Genomic DNA, 20,482 nt, shown 5'->3' with positions numbered 1-20,482 from the left:
CTCCTAGGCTCCAGCAGCTGCTCTGAGTCACGTATTCATTTAATCACGTTTTCCATCTGCCCAAATAAAGAGGAAGAAGAAGTTTAAAATGTTACCTTGTTGTAAGAATTAGAAGGGACACAGCATGGGAAAGTCCTTTGGAAGCTATAAAGTGTAGAGATCCCCCTCATATCTCCTTATTCCAAAGGAAGTTAAATAGAAAGTAAAACTAGAATGTTTTACATAGAAAGGTGAAACAAGTTTCTCTCTAACAGCTGTCAGTGAGGAATGGACCCAAATGATCCATGTTGGGCCCAGACTCATGGTGCCGGGTCAGGAAAGCAGCTGGTTCTGGCGGGACTGCCTTCCATGTCCTTCCCGCCTCCTCGGTTTCTGCACTGGCTCCAGCCTCCCTCCCTCACATGCACATTCTCTGTGGTTGAGGGTTGTCTCTGAAGCTCCACTCCCTTCCTTTTCCCAAGCCCCAGTTACAGGAACTATTGCAAGATTAACTCTCTCATACCATATTTCATTCAACAGAGCAGCAACTCAGGGGGGTTGGCTTCTGGAACAAGAATAAAAGATCTACAAAATAGTAAGTTCATTGGCAAAAAATCTTTTAAGACAATTTTGTGTTGATGAAAAATGTCAGATCAGCAGCCACAAAGTCTGAGTTTATGTTTATTCATCTAGCAGGTAAAGATTCGCAATGCTATCCAAATATCTCACCAACCTACAAGACCAGCATAATGTAAATTCCAAGTAAAAAGGTAATTCCTTACTTGTTCTCATGTTGTAATCTTCACATAATAATGCGGTGCCTTCTAAGCTCTTTCCCATAAATTATGTCATTTAACTTTTCTAGTGAATATCTAAAATAATAGTGATAATGATGATGCTGTATAAACACACCACTTAACCTGCGTTAGCCAAGAGTCTTCGTATCTTTTTTAAAGTAATAGACTTTATTTTGATCAGTTTTAGGTTTATAAAAAAGTTAAGTTGTTTATATCCTTTTAAGAGCAGTTTTTCTTCTTAAAAGCTAAGGTGTATTTAGCTGTGATGAAAGTAACTTCTTTTCCAGAGTGGAGAGCAATGCGCAGGAGGTGAGCATGGGCCCTGGCACCAGAGCCTAACTCATCCTTTATCAGATTGTGATCTTTGGTTGGTGAATTCCTTATCCCTTCTGGCCTGGTTTTCTCCTCTCTAAAATGAGAATAACAATAAACAACATAATACAGAGGTCTCTAAGAATTTAATGGAATTGCACAGTGGAGAGCACAAAGTAGGTGCTCAAGAAATGTTTGTCTTATTTCCGTTCCCATTGTACCTTAGGAGGCTGAGAAATGGCTGTGTCAGAGTACCCTACATAAGCCTCAGGTGGGATTCTGATCTTTTGCATGAGTTTACTCTGCCTGAGGGATTTTTGTATTAGACTGAAGAAAAAAAAAAGAAGAAGATAAGCAGAAAATTGAAGACATCTAGTTTTCCACCACATCCTTGTTAACTGAGCTTTTTTATTTGATCTGAAGAGATGCGATTAGAGGCAAAATCCAAAATAAAACTGAAAGATGGCCTTTAGACCAGGGTAGAGCTAGCCTGGCAGAGAGGAATGATGAAGGAAACAGAAGAGCGCTGGGTGGAGCCCAGCTGAATATAGCAAGTACCCAAGCAGACCACTTAGAGGCCCAGAGGGGGGCGCTCCAGCTGACACCAATGCAATCTGGTAAAATGCAAGACAGCCCTGGGAACTGCAAGGAATGCATAGGGGAGCTTTGTGGGGCACTACATGATTCAAGGGTAAACAATTAGGGGCAGTAGACTGGAGGTGATAAGGCTAGGGGACTTCATTTGTACTCATAGGTTATGGAACATTCAGGTTGTATTCTCAGCCATGTCATGGACGGGTGACTGTAAGTCAGGCAGCCCATTCTGAAAGCTTGTCTCTGCCCTGATGGAGCAAAAGACACAGGAGCTTTGGAGGCATGCATATGAGTGTGTGGTGAAGGGAGGATGATGAGCTAAGAACACAGAAAGAAGATAAAAGAAGAAGAAAACAAAAAGAACAAAGATTTATTTGCTAACCAAGAGGGCGTTCACAAATATTTCTCCCACATCCCATCCAGAAAGATTTCAAGGCCAGGAAAATAAAAGCACCTGTCGGATATCAACTGATTAAAGCTCGAGGGAAAACCAGCAAATGTCTTCATTTTCTTATTCAAGGACTCCTTTTTATAATCAAACACAAGAGGAGACAGTTTTAAGTAGGTGCCTGAGTCATAAGATATATGAAATGTTTGACATGTTGCTTAGTTCTACAAAGAGAAACTTCCAAATAATTTATAAAGCAACTTATTTTTTTCAGATTTCCACTTTGGAAGAGTCTTGAAATCCAATACACAGGAATATAAGGACAATAATTTTTTTTAATGTTAAGAGTAAAGGCTTCCCCTTAGAGTAATTAATATAATTACGAATCTGTGACTTCAAACTTAAAGAGGCAATGACTTCACTTCAAGGGTCAACTATTTTTGGATCTTCCAGTCTCCTTCCCTGAGAATAATACTTTCATTGAACCAACACAGCTCTCTGAGAGTGACATGAGTCTTCCTGCTTAGACAAGCAGTTCGAATGTGAACTTCCTCCTAGCTCTTTCCTGAGAAGGCAGGTCCTAACATATCCTTTAAAGACGGTATCACCAGTACCCTAGGACTTCTCCCTAATTATCACACTTCATTAGCTAAAAGAGCTGTGTGTGTACAGTTTCTCACAAAGAAGCCAAAAGAAAGAGTAAGATTTGGTCTTTGGAATCGACCATTTACATTTTCCCTTCTTATACCAAGCATTAAAGCCAACCACACTGAAAATTTTTTCAATATATCTTGAAGTGATTTAATTCAACAGTTTGTACCAAGTGACAAAAAGGAAATAAGAGACATCTCATTAAAGGGAAAAATAAGAAAAGCCACCATACTTTTAAATTTTAATTTTCATCTGCCTTCCCCCCTCTCCCAACCATGTTGAAGGACTTTAACTCAAGGCTAGAAATGGTTTGACAAGATCAGTTCATCAGTGTAAATAGTTTCCTGAACTCCTAAAGAGATTTTGTTGAAATTAAGCTTAGAGTTGAACCTTTAAAAGTTTTTAGTCTATGTTTCATATCATGTGTGTCTCCATTTATATAGAGCTCTGGATGGAGCCTGGGTGAGCATAGCAAGTATACAAATCGCTTTGTAATTGTTCTGTAAGTAGCAAGGTATTATTTGATTTCAGTAAATTCACTAAAAGGGAAAAATTGATTAAAAAAAAAATACAGACCATCAACCAAGATGGCGGCATAGGTAAACACCTGAACTTGCTGCTGCGCACAACCACATTAAAACTACAACTAAAAGACGAAACGAATAGCATCCAGAACCACGGGAAGGCTGGCTGAGTGGAAATTCTACAACTAGAAGGAAAGAGAAAGGCGCATTGAGTCCAGTAGGAGGTGCGGAGGTGTGGAAGTGTGGAGGTACGGAAGTGCACGCAAAAGGGGCTGGCAACTGGGTACGCTGTTGTCTTTTTCAATCAGGAGGGAGATACAAGCTCCTGAGTGCTCTGAACTCCAGTTCTGGGCAAGACTCTGGAAACCCAGATTCATACGGAGAGAAACTGGACTGTCTGGCATCTGGCCGGAACGCGAGGGCGGCTTTCTCTCAGAGGCGCTTGCAGCGATCATTGTTCCAGCACAGTGCCACGGGACACAGAGACCCAGAGGCCTCTTCAGGGCAGGGCTCATGGGCAGCCATTGCTGTTTGCTCCACCCTGGTGATTCCCTGAGACTCCACCCAACCCAATTTATAACCCCACCCAAGCTGTGCACAGAGGCTTTTGCATATGAATGGCCTGGCCTTTTGCAATCTAAAACCTAACAAACTGCAGCTGGGTCAGAGAGCCCCAGAGCTTCCAAAAGAAGGCCCAAGGCTTGACAGAAGCTTGCATTGCTTCACAGCTGGGCCTCCTCTGGGCACCTCCAAACCCAAAACAAAGAAGAGGAATCTGCAGATCTCTCTGTAGCTCCTGCTGGGTGGCCTCAGGCAGTGTCTGACTTTGCACCTCCTTGGAGATCCAAGAGCCAGTGTACCCAGTGGTCAGAGTGAGACCATCCAGATTACAACTCCTCACATCCATAAGAGACACACTCAGGGGGCAGACTTAGTGAGCGCCAAAGCCCCACTGAAGCAAGTACTGCCCCATAAGGGTGTCTCCAGCACAGAAGTTCTCCCATTGTAGACACAACTGGTCCTCACAGCCAATTGGCCTGGAGGTCAATTCCTCCCAGTGATACCAACAACAATCAAGGCTTAACTACGACAAGACTGCACACAGCCCACAAAGGGGTGCACCAAGAATGTCCACCTCAGGTAATTAGGGAGGCTGAGCCATTGAGCCCTATAGGACACCTAGCACACAAGGCCACTCTATCAACACAGGGAAACAGCCAAATTGCGGAGACAAAGAAACAGGTCACAAATGAAAGAAATGGAAGAAAGCAAACTACTGGATATAGAGTTCAAAACCACGTTTATAAGGTTATTCAAGAATCTTCTAGAAACCTCCAAGAAATATGGTGAGACCCTCAAGGATATGAAAAAGGACCAACTGGAAAATAAGCATACACTGACTGAAATAAAGAATAATATACAGAGATCCAACAGCAGACTAGAAGATCCCAAGAATCAAGTCAAAGATTTGGAATACGAAGAAGAAAAAACACCCAACCGGAAAAGCAAAAAGAAAAAAGAATCCAAAAATATGAAGATAGTGTAAGGAGCCTCTGGGACAACTTCAAGCATACCAACATCCAAATTATAGGGGTACCAGAAGAAGAGAGAGAGCAAGATATTGAAAACCTATTTGAAGAAATAATGACAGAAAAATTCTCCCACCTGGTGAAAGAAATAGACTTATAAGTCCAGGAAGCACAGAGAACCCCAAACAAAAGGAATCCAAAGAGGACCACACCAAGACACATCATCATAATTAAAATACCAAGGGCAAAAGACAAAGAGAGAATATTAAAAGCAGCAAGAGATAAACAGTTAGTTACCTACAAGGGAGTACCCATACGACTGTCAGCTGATTTCTCAACAGAAACTATGCAGGCCAGAAGGGAGTGGCAAGAAATATTCAAAGTGATGAATAGCAAGAACCTACAACCAAGATTACTCTATCCAGCAAAGCTATCATTTAGAATTGAAGGTCAGATAAAGAGCTTCACAGATAAGAAAAAGCTAAAGGAGTACATCACCGCCAAACCAGTATTATATGAAATGCTGAAAGGTATTCTTTAAGAAGAGGAAGAAGAATAAAAAGGTAAAGATAAAAATTATGAACAACAAAGTGACAACAAATACATATCTATCAACAAGTGAATCTAAAAACTCAAGTGAATAAAAAGTCTAATGAACAGAATAAACTGGTGAATAGAATAGAATCAGGGGCATAGAAAGGGAGTGGACTGACAATTCTCAGGGGTAAAGGGGTGTGGGAAGAGACTGGACAAAAATCGTACACCTATGGATGAGGACAGTGGCGGTGGCGGGGGTAAGGGCAGGGGGTGGGGTGGGAACCGGGTGGAGGGGAACTATGGGGGAAAAAAGAGGAACAATTGTAATAATCTGAACAATAAAGTTTTATTTTTAAAAATACAGACCAAGTAATTAAAAATACTTATCAACAATCTGAATTAACCAAATTCAAGTTTACATTTAAATTTAGATTTTTTTCTTCTCTACATCTGTTGAAGTGAGACCTTTGAAGCATCAAAAAGAAGGGATATATTATACTTTGCTAAGCTATATTCATATTTTGAGTGGGTTTGAAAGAAAAATGGGAATAATTCCATTTGACTGAATCATAAATAGAGCTAACAAATTAGTCATGTTTCAAAAGTTAATGTAAAAATTCTGTAAAAAATATTTAGTTTAATTAAATTTTTTCAAAAGAGCCTGTAATATCAATCCTTGAAAAAGCACTATTGCAAAATATATGTTGAATTGAAATAATCAGTACAAGATGATTGGATGGGAATGATTTTTCTTTTCATGGTATTAGGCCAGGTCCTGTAGATGGTCACCTGACAGTTTGCAAGCAAAAAGAAGGCACCCTCAAGAATAGATCCATCCTCTGTATGGTGCCAGGTGGGTACTGGAAGTATCAGGGGGAACACTTTGTAAATATATGATTGTCTAGTCACTTTGCTGTACACCTGAAACCAACACAAAATAATACTGAAAAAATAAAACAGAAAATATGGGGGGGGGGGGGGAAATAGACCTATCCTCTTGGGCCCTGGGAGGTAGATGAGTCATTTCTCTCTCTATCATGGGACAGTCAGTAGCCTCATTAGCCACCACCCACTCCCCATGTTTGACCCACATTAAAGACATGTCACCCCAAATATCTGAAATAATTACGTCTGTGGGTAAAATACTACCAAGGCTTTGCACTTCACCAAGCAGCAACCACTCTTCCATCCTCTGCTGTTTTTCCCTCAGGTGCCCCTTCTGCCAAGTTGAATCCCTCCACTCTGTCCCACACCTCATGCTCTCCTACCTACATTCATGCCCTCTGGGCATGTTTAGGGCACTGTTTACCCCCATCCTTCTCAGGGCCCTTTCCTAGGCTTCCTGATGCCACTGCTTGCTGAGTTTCCTATTGCCTTCTGTCATCTCTGTCACAGACTCCCCCTTCTCAACCAACCCCTTTCAGACACCACCCCAAGACCAATGTGCCTTGCATTCTTTACACCTGCCTGGATGATCTTATTGATTTCCATGGCTGCCATTATCACCCAACCATTGATGACCCGCACATGTGTCTGTCTACAGACTTCCTGAGTTCCAGACCCATATAGTCAATTACCTTTGAATTGCCCATGGGGATAGCCCATGGGTCCTCAAACTCATCATTTCCAAAGCTGAACTTGGTAGAGTAATATTTTTTTAAATGTCCATCAGATGTCACCATCTGCACAAAACTCTTAAATGTCTACCCATCCTTGTCTAAGTAAAAGCCTAAGGCATTATAATGGCCACCAAGGCCCTACATAATCTGTCTCCATCCTTCCACTCCTCTGACTTTATTTCCTACTACTCTCCCTTCCTCAGACCACTCAGCCATACTGGACAGACACATCCCCATCCCAGGGCCTTTGCACTTGCTTTTCCTCTGTCTGCTCTTCTTCCAGGTAGAAGCTCTTGCTCTCTCACATCCTTGAAAACTTTAGTCAACTATTGCCTCTTGGTAAGGCTTTTCGTGAAAATCCTATATAAAATTGCAACCTACCTTTTGACCTAGCATTTCTTATCTTCTTTTCCTGATTTCTTTGTCTTTATAACGCTTATAAATAACTAACATACCATCTACTTTTTTATTATCTACTTCCCTCCACTATATTATAGAACTTGGCAGGAATTTTGGTTCCTTTTGTGCATTATTATATTCCTAATGCCTGGAGCAGAGCCTGGCACATAGAATATAATCAAGAAATAACTGTGAAATAAACAAATAAGTGAATATCCAACCCCTCACCCACCAAACTCCTATTCATCATTTCTGTAAATGGCACTCTCATCTCCCAGCTTCCCAATACAGAATCCCAGGACTAGCTTGGACTCAGCTCATATTTGCTCTTACCCCACATTAAACTCAGCCCTCCAGCTATCCCCTGAAAACTGTCTTCCTCTCCTACATCCTGTCACATAGTTATTTCCTGCTCATCCTTCAGGTTCCAGCCTAAACATCATTTTTACAAACTATGTCTGTTATGTTTCCTTTTATTTTTTTATTTGATAAATTTGACATTACATTTTGTAAATTTAAGGTATGTGTGTCACTTTGATACATTTATATATTGTAATATGATTGACATTGAAGCAATATTTGTCACTTACATCACTGTAGTACAATATTATTGTCTATTATGTTTCCTTTAAATACCCAACTAGACCTCATACATGTCTGACCCATACTAAGTATGCATCAAATATTTGTTGAATACGGTATAAATGGCAATTTTCAGGAATACTAGATTAGGTTTCCCTGCTCTCTGTTGTTATGGCACCCTGTAAATTTCACATAACACTCAGCTCACTTTACAATAATTACTTCGTTTAATATCTTTCTCCTTTACTAGATAATAAGCTCCCTGAAAACAGAGACCTACATGTAGATGAAAATGAGCAAGGGAAGATCCTAAAACATAGAGCAGACTGGCCTGATTATGGAAGGGTCCTGCTGGAAATACAGGGAAGTCATTTGAATAAGTTGAGGGCAGGAGGCTGATTACAGAGAGATGGATTCAGAGAAAGGAATTTGATTCCATTTTTAGATACCAAGGTAGACAGGGATTATAATAAAATAAGCTCAGCAGATTTGGTTTCATGCTTCTATATAAATCAATTACAGCACTAGTTAAGTTTTAGTGTAGCTTGATTGATTATTAAATCACTGAAATTTAGTCAACACATTACTATTCATTTTTTAACTTACCAATTGCAAAGACTTCTAATTTCAAGCTTATATAGTCTCTTAGATATCAGACTGCATTCTAATTGCTCTAATAATACACTTGATTAATTACACAGTTTAATTACTATGTAGAAGAATATCTACTTATATCTATATAAATTAGATTAGATAGATAGGCATTCATAAATGTGCATACACATACAAACATCCACTTTATAGATAATGAAATTGACACTGCAGGATTTTTTATTTACCTCAAGATCACATAATTCCTAAGTGGTGGAGAGCCTGGATTTGAACTGATGTATGTATGACTAAAAAATCCAACCAGCCGGTATGGCTCAGTTGGTTGGGCATCATCCCGTGCATCAGAAGTTGCCGATTTGATTCCTGGTCAAAGGCACATGTCCAGGTTGCAGCCTTGATCCCAGATAGGGGACATGCAGGAGGTAGCCGATGGATGTGTCACTCTCAGATTGATGTTTCTCTCTCTCTCCCTCTGCCTTCCTCTCTTTCTAAAAACCAATTAAAAGCTTAATACATAAATAAGTAATACTTGTAGTTTTACTAGTCCACAATGGCTCCATAATTTGATATCAATTTAGAATGAAAATATTTGTAGGAAGAATTATGAACACAAATTAAGATTATTTTAGCCCAATACTAAGTCATTATGGTAGTGCCTGGATATATTTAACATTAATTGCTCACAGATGATAATAGAAATGTCTACCATGAGGATCTATCAAATATTCTTTGACCTTTTGCTAGATATGTATGGTAGAGTCATTACCTTCAGCTTAAATTTATATCCTATTTTTACCAACAATGATTCCTACTCCAACCTAGTCAGCTTTATTTTATTCTGAATTTACCTTTACAGCTTGAAGATAAACTTAAGAATAATACTGCACTGGTCTTTTTTGGTGCCCCATAGCACCCTTTGGTTCTTGTTGAATAAATCAATAATTTAGCATGAGAAGAAAACAGAAATAAGCTCCTCTACTCACTTCCATTTCCAGCCCAGGCTGGAATATCAATAACAAATCAGAGCCTTGAATATTCCTGAATTTCAGAAATAATATCATCAAAGGGGTGTACATATGCATTGAGAACTCTGAATCTGTATTTTGTTATAATTTTGGTGAATGTTAACTGTAATGTATCAGTTTGATTCAACCCTCAAGTTGATTAGAGTAAATAATTATGAAGAATATATAACCACATAAAACTGAAACCATCATCAGCTAGAATTTATCCCAAGAAATGGAAAATAGAAGATTCAAAGCCCTGATGCTACATCACTGTGGTGACATGACGATACTGCACTCAGATATGGTACAAACTCTGATGCCTAAGCTACTTGATTTTCTAAGACAAAAGCCAATAAATTATTATTTATAGGCATTCTCAAAATATCTTTTATCTTCAAAATTAAATTACATTATTATTTTAATAGCTTTGAAGGCACATACATGTTGCTGCTAGGGTCTATGATGGTCATCATTTCATTAGAGAGTGGCCCAGTCAACACTTGATTCTAATCTGCTTAACTGCCTGATCTATTTAATTGCCCCATTAGGGACTTTTAGTCTTACAAACATTATGTAAATTATCATTGGCTTTGGAGGAGGACAAAAGTGAGAAGTATAATTTATTATTTTGACAAACTCAACAAGGAGTTTTGATGTTCTAACAGACTCAAATTAAGACAGCAGCCACCAACTAAAGAAATAAGCTGTTAATATATAAACCAAAATACATGAATAATTATCTCTGTACCTACTATTCTCTCAGCTTCCTGCTCTTCCCCTTCACTAGCCAATTCCTCCTCATCCATCCAGACTCAGGTTAAACAGCATTTTCTCCTGAGTTAGGTCCCTTTGTTGTGTGCTCTCTGTACCTTCCTGGTGTAACACTCATCACACTTCGTTGTAATTATATTCTTAACATTTGCTTTTACTGCTAGATTATAAGATCCCTGAGGACAGAGTTCATGTCTGTCTTGTTTATCAGTCTGTACCCAGCACAGTGCCTGAACCACAATGGGGTGTACAGTACATGTCTGTTAAGTTGAAATGAAATTAAAGTTAATGTTATCACTACCAATGATTTGTAGTGAAACCTACTAGAGTTGCTTTCGACCACATGTAGGAAATCAATGTCTATGAGCAAAGGATCACATACAAAGTTTTTTAAAACAGCATTATAATAAACAAAAATATAAAATGGATAAATTATTATAGGTATAGTCATACTAGAGGGTATTTCAGAGTCTAGATAATGTTATATTTCTGAAGTATTTATAAATGGCATGAAGAAATTCCTATTAAGTCATGTTAAATAATAATAAAACTGATATTTATAGAGTATTTTGAGCCAACCATTCTTCTTACAACTTTGTATATATTAACTAACTTAATCTTCACAACAAATCTGGGTGATCCCCAAGTGATTCATATCTTCAGGAAAATTTGAGAAGTACTAACCATTCTTCTCATTTTACAGAGGAGATAAACAAGGCCAAAATTATTAATATCATTTTCCCAAGATTGCACAGCTGAGCAGGGGGGGGGGAGGGCGGGGGGGGGCGGCGGGCGAGAATAAAAGAGTTCGATTCAAACCCAAGATAGATGCTGGAAACTTAGACCAGTGTTCTTTTTGTTATACCATGTTGTAAAGCTTTGAATTTGATGGCTCTTTCTTTTTCTCCCTTTTCTCCCACCTCCAAATGGTTTCACCTCCATAGAGTACCTGAAACTTGGTAATGCACAAATGCCGTGTCATTCCCTGAGAAAAATTTAGAGTTGGCAGAGGGAGGCTTAGAAATTAAGTGCCTAAAAGCCAGTAACTGACCCCAGAGATCTCCAAGGACTGCTGTCCAGTCCAAGATTCCGTGACATCTGCAGCACAGCCTTGAATAGGAATCAGAATGCTGGTATCCAATGCAGTGAGAATTTATTTCGTAGTTATCAAAGCAAACCAAAGGTTATCTGTGGGTTGGACATTTAAAGATTAAGTACAGCTGATCACACTCAACTCGTATGCAGGTAGCTTAACTTCAGTGGGTCTGGTCTCTCTCCGAAGGGAAAATGGAGGTGTTTATGATGCTGTATCCTAATGGGTTCCAGGTGACTCAGGCTAGGCGGCTGAATCAGACCCTCTCTTCTTTGATTTACATGGCAGGAACCAGGCCATCCCTAAATTGAAAAGATATAGTAATGAGCAAATGCAGAAAAAGAAAAGAGAAGAAAAAAAAGCTGAGGGAAAACCTGGAGTGCTTTTCCAAGTCCAAAGTGAGCTATGGCTGCCCTCTCTGCCTCAGAGGTATGATCATAAATTACTAGCTAATGTTTAGCACTGGGACTCTGGCTCGTGATATATTACAGAAGACAAGATGCCTCCAAGCAGAAAACACTGTAATTGGGGAGCAATAACATCTGTGTCAGTCATGGGACTGCAGTTAAAGTAAACTGAGAAGTTACAGGCTGGGCTGCACATGCAAAGTAATAATATGCACATTTTTTAGCTGAAAAGATATGTCATCGAGATATGGGCCTCTTTAAATTCTTTGGATTCTAGTTTGTTGCGATGCTTTGCTATACTGGCCACCTAATCTCTCTGAGCCTCCTAATGTGGCAAGGTCAGAGAATTCCTGCATAATGGAGCAGCGTCTCAAACCCACAACTTCTGGCTATGAATCTTGTCATCTTTCCAGTGCATCTCTGTTATGTAATTGATATTTAAGTAATTATAACACGATGAGTAGGTGCTTAGTTATTCAGGACTGAAATGTGTGCAGACTTTTATTCCTAATTTGAGCAAAATAAAAGAGAACTGCTTTCTTGTAACCTGCCATCTAAAAAATTCTCCAGTAGCAGGATAATAGCTAAAAAAAAAAATAAAATAAAATAAAAAAATTCAGAAGTGTTCTGGAAGAGACCGCCAGTTGGAGGTAGTCTAGAGAGATTTAAATTGAGTTTAAAATTTTGCTCACTGGTGACCAGTGCGCTGTAAGTGAAGTTTTAATAAGGAGCTTACTCAACTGGGAGGAACAGCCCCTAGACATTTTGCCCTCCCTTCTTCCTTCTTTCTGCCTAGAATGTGTAAGGTTGCCTACCTTTTAGCCTCTGGAGATCCCTTTCAACTCTGATAATTGTGATCTTTCACTGTATAGGCCAACCAAACTCAAGGTCCACCTGTGAATTCAAATACCTTCTTTCTTCGTAGGGTGACCAGGGCTGTCCCAGTTTTGCATGGAAAGTCCCATGTCCCAGGACTGTGTTTCAGGCATATGAGACCCACCCTCGCTCTTACCACTATGCTGTGCCTCCTGGCCCTTGTCCAAACCAGCACAGTGCTCTTAGCTGCATCTTCCCATCCACAGGAATGTTCTGGTCCATCTTCCCATCCACATATAAAATGTTCTAGTCCCCACATTCCATACAGATCTGAAGCAAACCTCTAGATACTGGGCAAGTACCTGGTTTGATTCTCTGGCTAGTCCTCTTACAGTGATATTCTAGGTGTTCTATCTGCTTGGCTTCACCACCAGCCACTGTCTTTCAGGTCTCCCAGCCTCACACTCCTCCTCCTGCCAGCCCAATTTATATGTTTTTGTTGCTGGGCCACCATTTATGGAGGAGGAATGCTGTGGTGTTACCCTTAGGCCACTGCTGCTGCCTAGTCCTAGCCAATGTATGATATAACCCAACTTCAAAGCTACCATCTGAATTATTCACTGCCAAAATTATATCAGCTCTGTATCTATGCCAGAGTTCTTTATAAAGCTGGACATTTGTAGGCATGAACTTCCCATGGGCTCAAATACACCATTTTCATGAGCTTATTTGTTTTCTTGTTTGCTGACTAGTGTTGCCTTTGACTATATTGAATATCCTCCTCCTGTGGCACATAAAAGTTCCTTTGCTTTTTAACAATAAGTTAATTTTATTATGAAAAAAAAAATCTTTTAGCAAAAATTGACTTAACCAAAAAGCCAAGAGAATAGGAAGTATGGCAAATTGGAAAGTTCAATTTTTGTTTTCCATTGCACTGAAGCGTGTTGGTTTCTTTTAAACTAGTCTAAGGTCAGTGTTTGTTTGTGTTTCACAATTTTATCTAAGGGAAGGCCGTGAAGAACTATATAGATGGATCAATATTTAGTACAAAGTCCAAAACTATATATCCAAAATACGTCCTTTCTCTCCCCAAAGTTAGGGACATTCTTAACAACCCTTAGAGTAGTTTATCTTTTAATTACTATTACTTTAGATCTTACGAAAAGGCTCTAAAGCAGTAAGTTAGGAAGATGGACAATGTCCTCGTGCTCTTTGGAGCCTCTGACATTGCTAGCCTGGTGGAAAGAAGTGGAGATTGTAGGGAAGATTTTAAGATGTCCCCAATTTCAAAAGCTAAAAATACTATGACTGGAATACTAAGCACTGGAATAGCCCTAGCCTGTTTTGCTCAGTGGTTAGAGCATCAGCCCGTGGACCAAAGGGTCTCAGGTTCAATTCCAGGTCAAGAGTACGTACTTTGGTTGCAGGCTCAATGCCCGGCCCAGGTCAGGGCATGTGCGAGAGGCAACCAATTGATGTGTCTCTCTCACATCGATGTTTCTCTCCCCACCCCCACACCACCTTCCTCCCTTCTACTATCTCTAAAAATCAATGGGGTCAAAAAAGCACTGAAATAAATTTCCACCAGTGGTAGAAACTTCTGGTTGTCTAATATGCATTCTGTCCTTCGTCCCTAAATACAGAATGTCAGTTTTCTTCTAGGCACCCATTCATTCTCTCTTGCAGCTAAGGGTGACCAGTGCGCTATAAGTGAAGTTTCTATAAGGAGCTTACTCAACTGGGAGGAACAGCCCGGAGACCTTCTGCCCTCCCTTCTTCCTTCTTTCTGCCTAGAATGTGTCAGGTTGTGAGATTTAGCAAATAAAAGTACAGGATGTCTAGTTAACTTTGAATTTCAGATCAGCAACAAATAATGTTTTTAGTAAGACATACCTCAGACATATTGCGAGTTCAGTTCCAGACCACTGCAATAAAGTGATTACTGCAACAAAGTGAGTTGGAATCTTTTTGTTGGTGGAGGGTCTTGCCTTCAGTTTGTAAAAAGTACAATATCTGTGAAGCACAATAAAGCAAAGTGCAAGAAAATGAGGTATGCCGTTTGGGCCATGCTTATACTAAAAAAGTACTTGTTGTTTATCTAAAATTCAAATTTAACTGGCACCCTGTATCTTATGTTTTTATCATGTTCCAAAGGATTTGGACATGAAGACTGAAGCAGCCATCATGGACCATGAAGAGAACTTAGCCACATAACAAGGATGATAGAAAGAAAATATGAAAAGTCTCAGAAGACCAGGAAGTGCCATATTACCCACCTTCCTCCGAACTTTTTCTACATGAGAGAAATTTTTTCCTGTCTGAGCACCATTACGTGGAATTTGCTACACATAGCCAAATTCAGTCCAAATGGTAAACTGCCCTCTCTACATTCCTTTTCCTCTCCCCACTCTTTCATGCTTCTTTTCCCTCCCCAGGGGTCATCACATGCACTTTAGGTTAGTTTTATGCATTTTCAAGGATGAATGGGGTTGCTTGGAAGTTGAATGTTGAAGATGAAGATGTTTTGGGGAAGGTATGAAATTAGGCAGAGATAGGAAGCACCAATGAAATACGAAAGAGAGAAGGTACATTAGAAAGTAACCAGTTTTATCTCTGATTCTACGGCCCACTACTAGGAATTAATAATTATAATTATAGCTAATATTTATTGAACCCTTACCATATATCAGACCTACACTGAGTGTTTTAGACATTTCTATATACGTATCATTATTTAACCCTCATGCTGACCCTATGAGGTTGATATTATTGGTAACTTTATTTTGCATGTAAGGAAACCAAGACTCAGAAAGGAAACATAACCTCGTCCAAATCAAAAAGCATGCAAGGTGTGCGGCAGGAGTTGACTGGGTCTTTCTGCCTCTAAAGCCCAGGTTCTGTGCTCTTAATCACCATATGTGTATATATATTTTCTGATCTAGGAAAAAATATATGACTTCACATGCAGAAAGATCGAACACATGTTAAATAAATTGAAGTCCCACCTCCCAACATCCTGCACTTAAGCTCTGCAGATGAAAGGATGTTCTGCCTGGGCTCAGCTCCCTTCTACAATTTGCTAAAAGCAAAATACGAAACACCAGATTTTTATCAGGTTGCTATTACTCAGAGCCTTATGTATTGAGTAGAGAAACTGATGTGCAGAAATCAGGGTATCCTAGAAAAGTAACAGAACTGGGGGCAGAACTGGGGGTGGAGAGAATGGGAGAGAAGGTGCAGCTGGAGAAGAATTAGGTCACTTTAACTTAAAGTGACCTGAGCATCACATGTTTAACCTTCTGTACCCACCTCCTCTTACCATAAGAACATTTCTATCTTTTTGGTCACTTGAAAACCACAGATTGATCCGGAAAACCCACCAAACAGATTCACTTTGCTGTAACCTGGCTTTAGAATTCCCTGAAAACATCCACAGAATTTGGTCTGGACTTCTCTTCCCTGGAACCGCAGACACAAGCCATGATGGCATACTATGATGAAGAGCTCCCTCTGCAGATTGCTGAATCACAGGAAAAGCACAAACCAAGCAGGAAAAATGTGCCTTGCACTTTTCCATGGAATTCACCTACTGCAACTGGGGGTGGTTAGGTTTTCATGAATAGGGCACCCAAGGAGAATAGCTAATAACAGACTGATCCAGAATTGAGAAAGAATAGCATGGCATCTTGCCCCAGTCATGAATAGAGGACATAACAAAGAGGGAGGAAAAAGAAACAAGGAACCCAGGAGTAACGGGGAGACCAGAGCTCACCAGCCGGGCGTCTGGTAAGCACAGAGTGTGGGAACTTTTCCTTGCCTCTGAGACACATATTGTTGTCCAACAATGGCACGGCGGCTGACGTTGTAAAGTCTCCATTTCAGAGGAGAAGCCAGCAGAGGTGTTCTGCTCCTCCTCGCCCCTTTGGGAAATCCTGGGAAGTGCCAGCATTATTGTTAAAGAGGTGAAATAGCACGCAGCAAGCTCTATATTTACAACGGGCAGGGAATGGGATTAATAGAATTCTCAGGGCCTATGGCAATGTCATGTAGTAAAACTTGTTCTGGAGGCAGGAGGACAGCAATGGAGTCCTTGCTCAGCAACGAACTTGACAAGAGACTTGGGCAAGTAACTCCACCTCTGTGGTCCTCCATTTCCTCACCTGTAAGGCAAGAAGACTATATTGCTATATTGCATCTCTTAATTCAACAATAGTGGTTGAGTTATAGTTACATAAAGGGATGCCTCATGGATCTTATATTCTACTAAATATAATAGACTATAAAGAGTTAAGCTAATAAATGTCTTTTGATGATAAGTACTGTGAAGAAAAATAATCATAGTGAAAGGGAAGAATGCAATGAGTTAAGCTGGCACTCTAAAATAAGGCTGTCAGGGGAGGCTGCTCCAAAGAGAAGACACTTGGGCAGAAGCTAGGATGATGAGGAGCTGGGGAAAGAATGTCCGAGGCAGGAGGGACAGCCATTGGTGGCCATAAAGTAGAAGCATGCCTAGTATACCTATGGGACATCAAGGGGACCAATGTAACTGGAGTCGAGGAAGAAAAAGGAAAGGTGGTTGGAGATGAGCTGGGGAGAGAAGTAAGGGTCAGTTTGTGTAAGATTAGAGTCATACTTTAAGTTTAATATGTGATACAGAACCATCAGAATCTATTTATTGAGCAGAAGTGCCTTAATTTCATTGAAAGATCACTCCAGCTGGTAAAAGTAGAGAGACCATTTACTTATTTCATAATAATTTACTGAGCATCCGTATCCACCAGGCTTTGTTGCAAGTGCAGAGGATACATCAGTGAATAAAACAGGTCTATTGTTCTGAGAGACATTACATTCCAGTGGAAGGATACTTGGGAAAGTATTACAGTAGTCCGTGAAAAATGAGAGTGACTCGGGAAAAGGTAATAGTGGTGAAAGCAATGAAAACAGGTCAGATCCCAGGTTTGTTCTGAAGGTGGAGCCAAAAGGATTTGTTGATAGAAGGATATGAGGGTAAGAAAATAAATAATAACTCCTAGATGTATCTCTTTCTCTTTCTTCCTCTCTCTCCCTCTCTCCTTCTTCCTTGTTTTATAACCTGAACTGGTTCCTGAATGGATCCTCCTCATCATTCTGATTTCTGCTCAAAGGTTGCCTCTTCAAAGAGGCCTTGCTGACAACTTTTGTTTGAAGTGCCAAGTTAACTCATTACTCTCTCTCCTTTTACTGAAATGAAGCAGATTCAGGGAGGAGCACAGTCTTATGTGGAGTCCTGATTTAGAAATATAAGTTTAAGATGCCTATTTGATATCCAAGAGAAAACATATATTCAGCTAGTTTGACATACAGCTTGGCGGTCAGGGAAAGGTTGTAGGTGAACATACAAACTTTGAATATTACCTAAGAAAGATATGCATATACTGAAGAAAAGAAGATGAAGCATTTCCTAGAGTATTCCAAAAGGTAGAGATCAAGAAGGGGAGGAGTAGCTAGTAAAATCGGAAAACAGGGTGAGCATAATGCCCCAGAAACTAAGTGAAGGAAGTGTTCCAAGTGAGAAAAAGTTAGCTTCCTCAGTTGCTTGGAAGTTGAATATTGGAGATGATCCATTAGATTTGACCATATGGAGGCCATTGGTGACTTAGGATGGTTCCAGTGGACTTACAGGAACAAATCCTGATCAAAGTGAATTAAAAGAAACTGAGCCCTGGTCAGTGTGCTAAGTGGTTAGAGCATCAGTCCATGCACCGAAGGGTCTTGAGTTCCATTCCTGGTCAAGGGCAGTACCTGGGTTGCAGGTTCAATCCCTGGCCCCATCAGGGCACCTGTGGGAGGCAACCAATCGATGTGTCTCTCTCACATTGATCTTTCTCTCTTTCTCTCTCTCTCTGCTCCTCCTCCCCTCCCTCCTTTCCACTCTCGCTAAAAATCAATGGGAAAAAAAAATATCCTTGGGTGAGGATTAACAAAAAAGAATAGAAAATGATAGGTAAGGAATAGAGACAGCTAAGTTTAGACATCTCCTTTACAGAATGTGATCATAAAAAAGAGGGGTAAGAAAATGTGAAGCAACTACCAAAAGGAGAGTGTTTGTCTGTCTGTTTGTTTGTTTGTTTGTTTTTAAGATGGGAGCTGCAACTTTAAAAGACAACTGTGAAAAAAATTTTGACACAATCATGAAAATATGAATGAAGACTGATATAAAATGAAATTATAGAATTGTTATTAATTTGCTACATTGATAATGGAATAGAGATTATGTTTTTAATTCCATATGAAGTATATATTACCAAATAAAATAATATCTGTAATTTTCTGTAAAATATATGAGCAAGACAAAGAAAGTTTGAGGGAGACAGATAAAACTGGACTCACAAAATACAATTGTTGAGCTTGGACAGTGGGTATATGGAGTTCATTATATTCTTCTCTTTACTTTTGTGTAGATGTCAAAAGTTTTTTAGTAAAAAAAAAAAAAAGGAATAAAGTATGAGATTTGATTATATTATGGCAGTCTACTACTGCCATAATGGTCCAGCCACCTGCTAGCACGGTGTCAGAGGAGGCTGAATGGGAAGCCAGGACTTTCACCACCTCCTGGAGATGGTAGTCCCCACTCCCCTCAGTGTCAAGTAGGTAGCAGTAAAGAGACCCCTCCCTTTCAGCCAGGGTGATATCAGCAAAGGCCGAGGGGGAAGCCTGACACCACCCACCTCCAGAAATAACAGAGTCCTTTCCCCTCCATAGTTTCAACAGAAGTGAGTGGGGAACTGGACTTACACCCCCACTTGTCTGTGACAAGGTAGGACCCCCTTCCCAGCCAGTGTGGAATCAGAGAAGGCCTGCTTAGATAGAATATTTAAATAGATCCAGAGCCTCATAACACAAGACCTAAAATGTCCAGTATAGAAATGAAAATCACTCTTCATACCAAGAACCAGGAAAATCTCTAGTTGAATAAGCAAAGACAATCAACAGAGACCAACACTGAGATGACACAGATGTTGGAATTATCTGATAAGAATGTTAAAGCATCTATCATAAAAATGCTTCAACCAGCAATTATGAAAACACTCAAAACAAATGAAAACAATAAAAAGTTTCAAATAGTATGTACAAATATAGCAGGTTATAAAAATGAAAATTAATTATAGAAAATTAATTGTAGATAGTTACTGTAGAAAATTACTGTCTTCCACGTTGCTCATGCTGAGAAACTGAATTTCCCAGAATAAGGAGACTTGAACAAGTCTTGGTCCACAGCTGGTCCAGTCCATCCCCATCCCTAGAGTCCCAGCTATTTAACACATCACTTATTTCCCAAAACTCAGGCCACAGATCAGCAACTCCATAGCTATTGCATCAAGGAATGTTCTCCCAGCCTGTTCCCTGGAAAGAAGGTTTAGGATTTCAGTGTGTCACTTAAGTAAGAATGTTGTATCTGAGGTAATACTAACTTCCAAAGACTAAGATTTCACATATTTTGATATTTCTTCTGAAGTTTCATCCTATTCCTCCATTTCCAGGACCTGTATACTTAAAAATATTTATTAATACATTCAAAAGAGGTCAGTTAGCACACACTTTAGGTAGGTGCTCAGAAATGAATTGGACTAATGTTCTGACCATTTCAGAAAATGTTTGCATGCTTCCTGTCAGTGCACCATCCATGGGGGAAAAAAAGAGGGTAGAGAAACAAAGAATAGAAAGAACAGAACGTATGTATCCTCAAAGCCTGGTGTTTGTGTTACTTTGTCTACATTCAGCCTTGGATCACAATACCAATGAATAAGGCTTTTTAAACGAACATACTGAGAAGTCAATTGGAAACATTAGGGGAAAGTCCAGCTCCTGCACCTGCCACACAAAAC

At 39.8% G+C, this 20,482-nt stretch overlaps 1 long non-coding RNA gene across 1 annotated transcript; it reads left to right on the top strand.

The window, feature by feature from the left end:
- Positions 1-472: 472 nt before the first annotated feature.
- On the top strand, positions 473-18,896 carry LOC307107289. Its single transcript, XR_013814211.1, has 5 exons — positions 473-574; positions 673-749; positions 6,079-6,164; positions 14,772-14,987; positions 15,979-18,896. It is a non-coding gene; the product is annotated as an uncharacterized lncRNA (long non-coding RNA).
- Positions 18,897-20,482: the final 1,586 nt, after the last annotated feature.

This window comes from Cnephaeus nilssonii (genome assembly GCF_951640355.1).
Source record: "Cnephaeus nilssonii genome assembly, chromosome: 11".
NCBI classification, from domain to species: Eukaryota; Metazoa; Chordata; class Mammalia; order Chiroptera; family Vespertilionidae; genus Cnephaeus; species Cnephaeus nilssonii.
The sequence above is the reverse complement of the archived record's forward strand: the minus strand, read 5'-3'. Positions and strand labels throughout refer to the sequence as shown.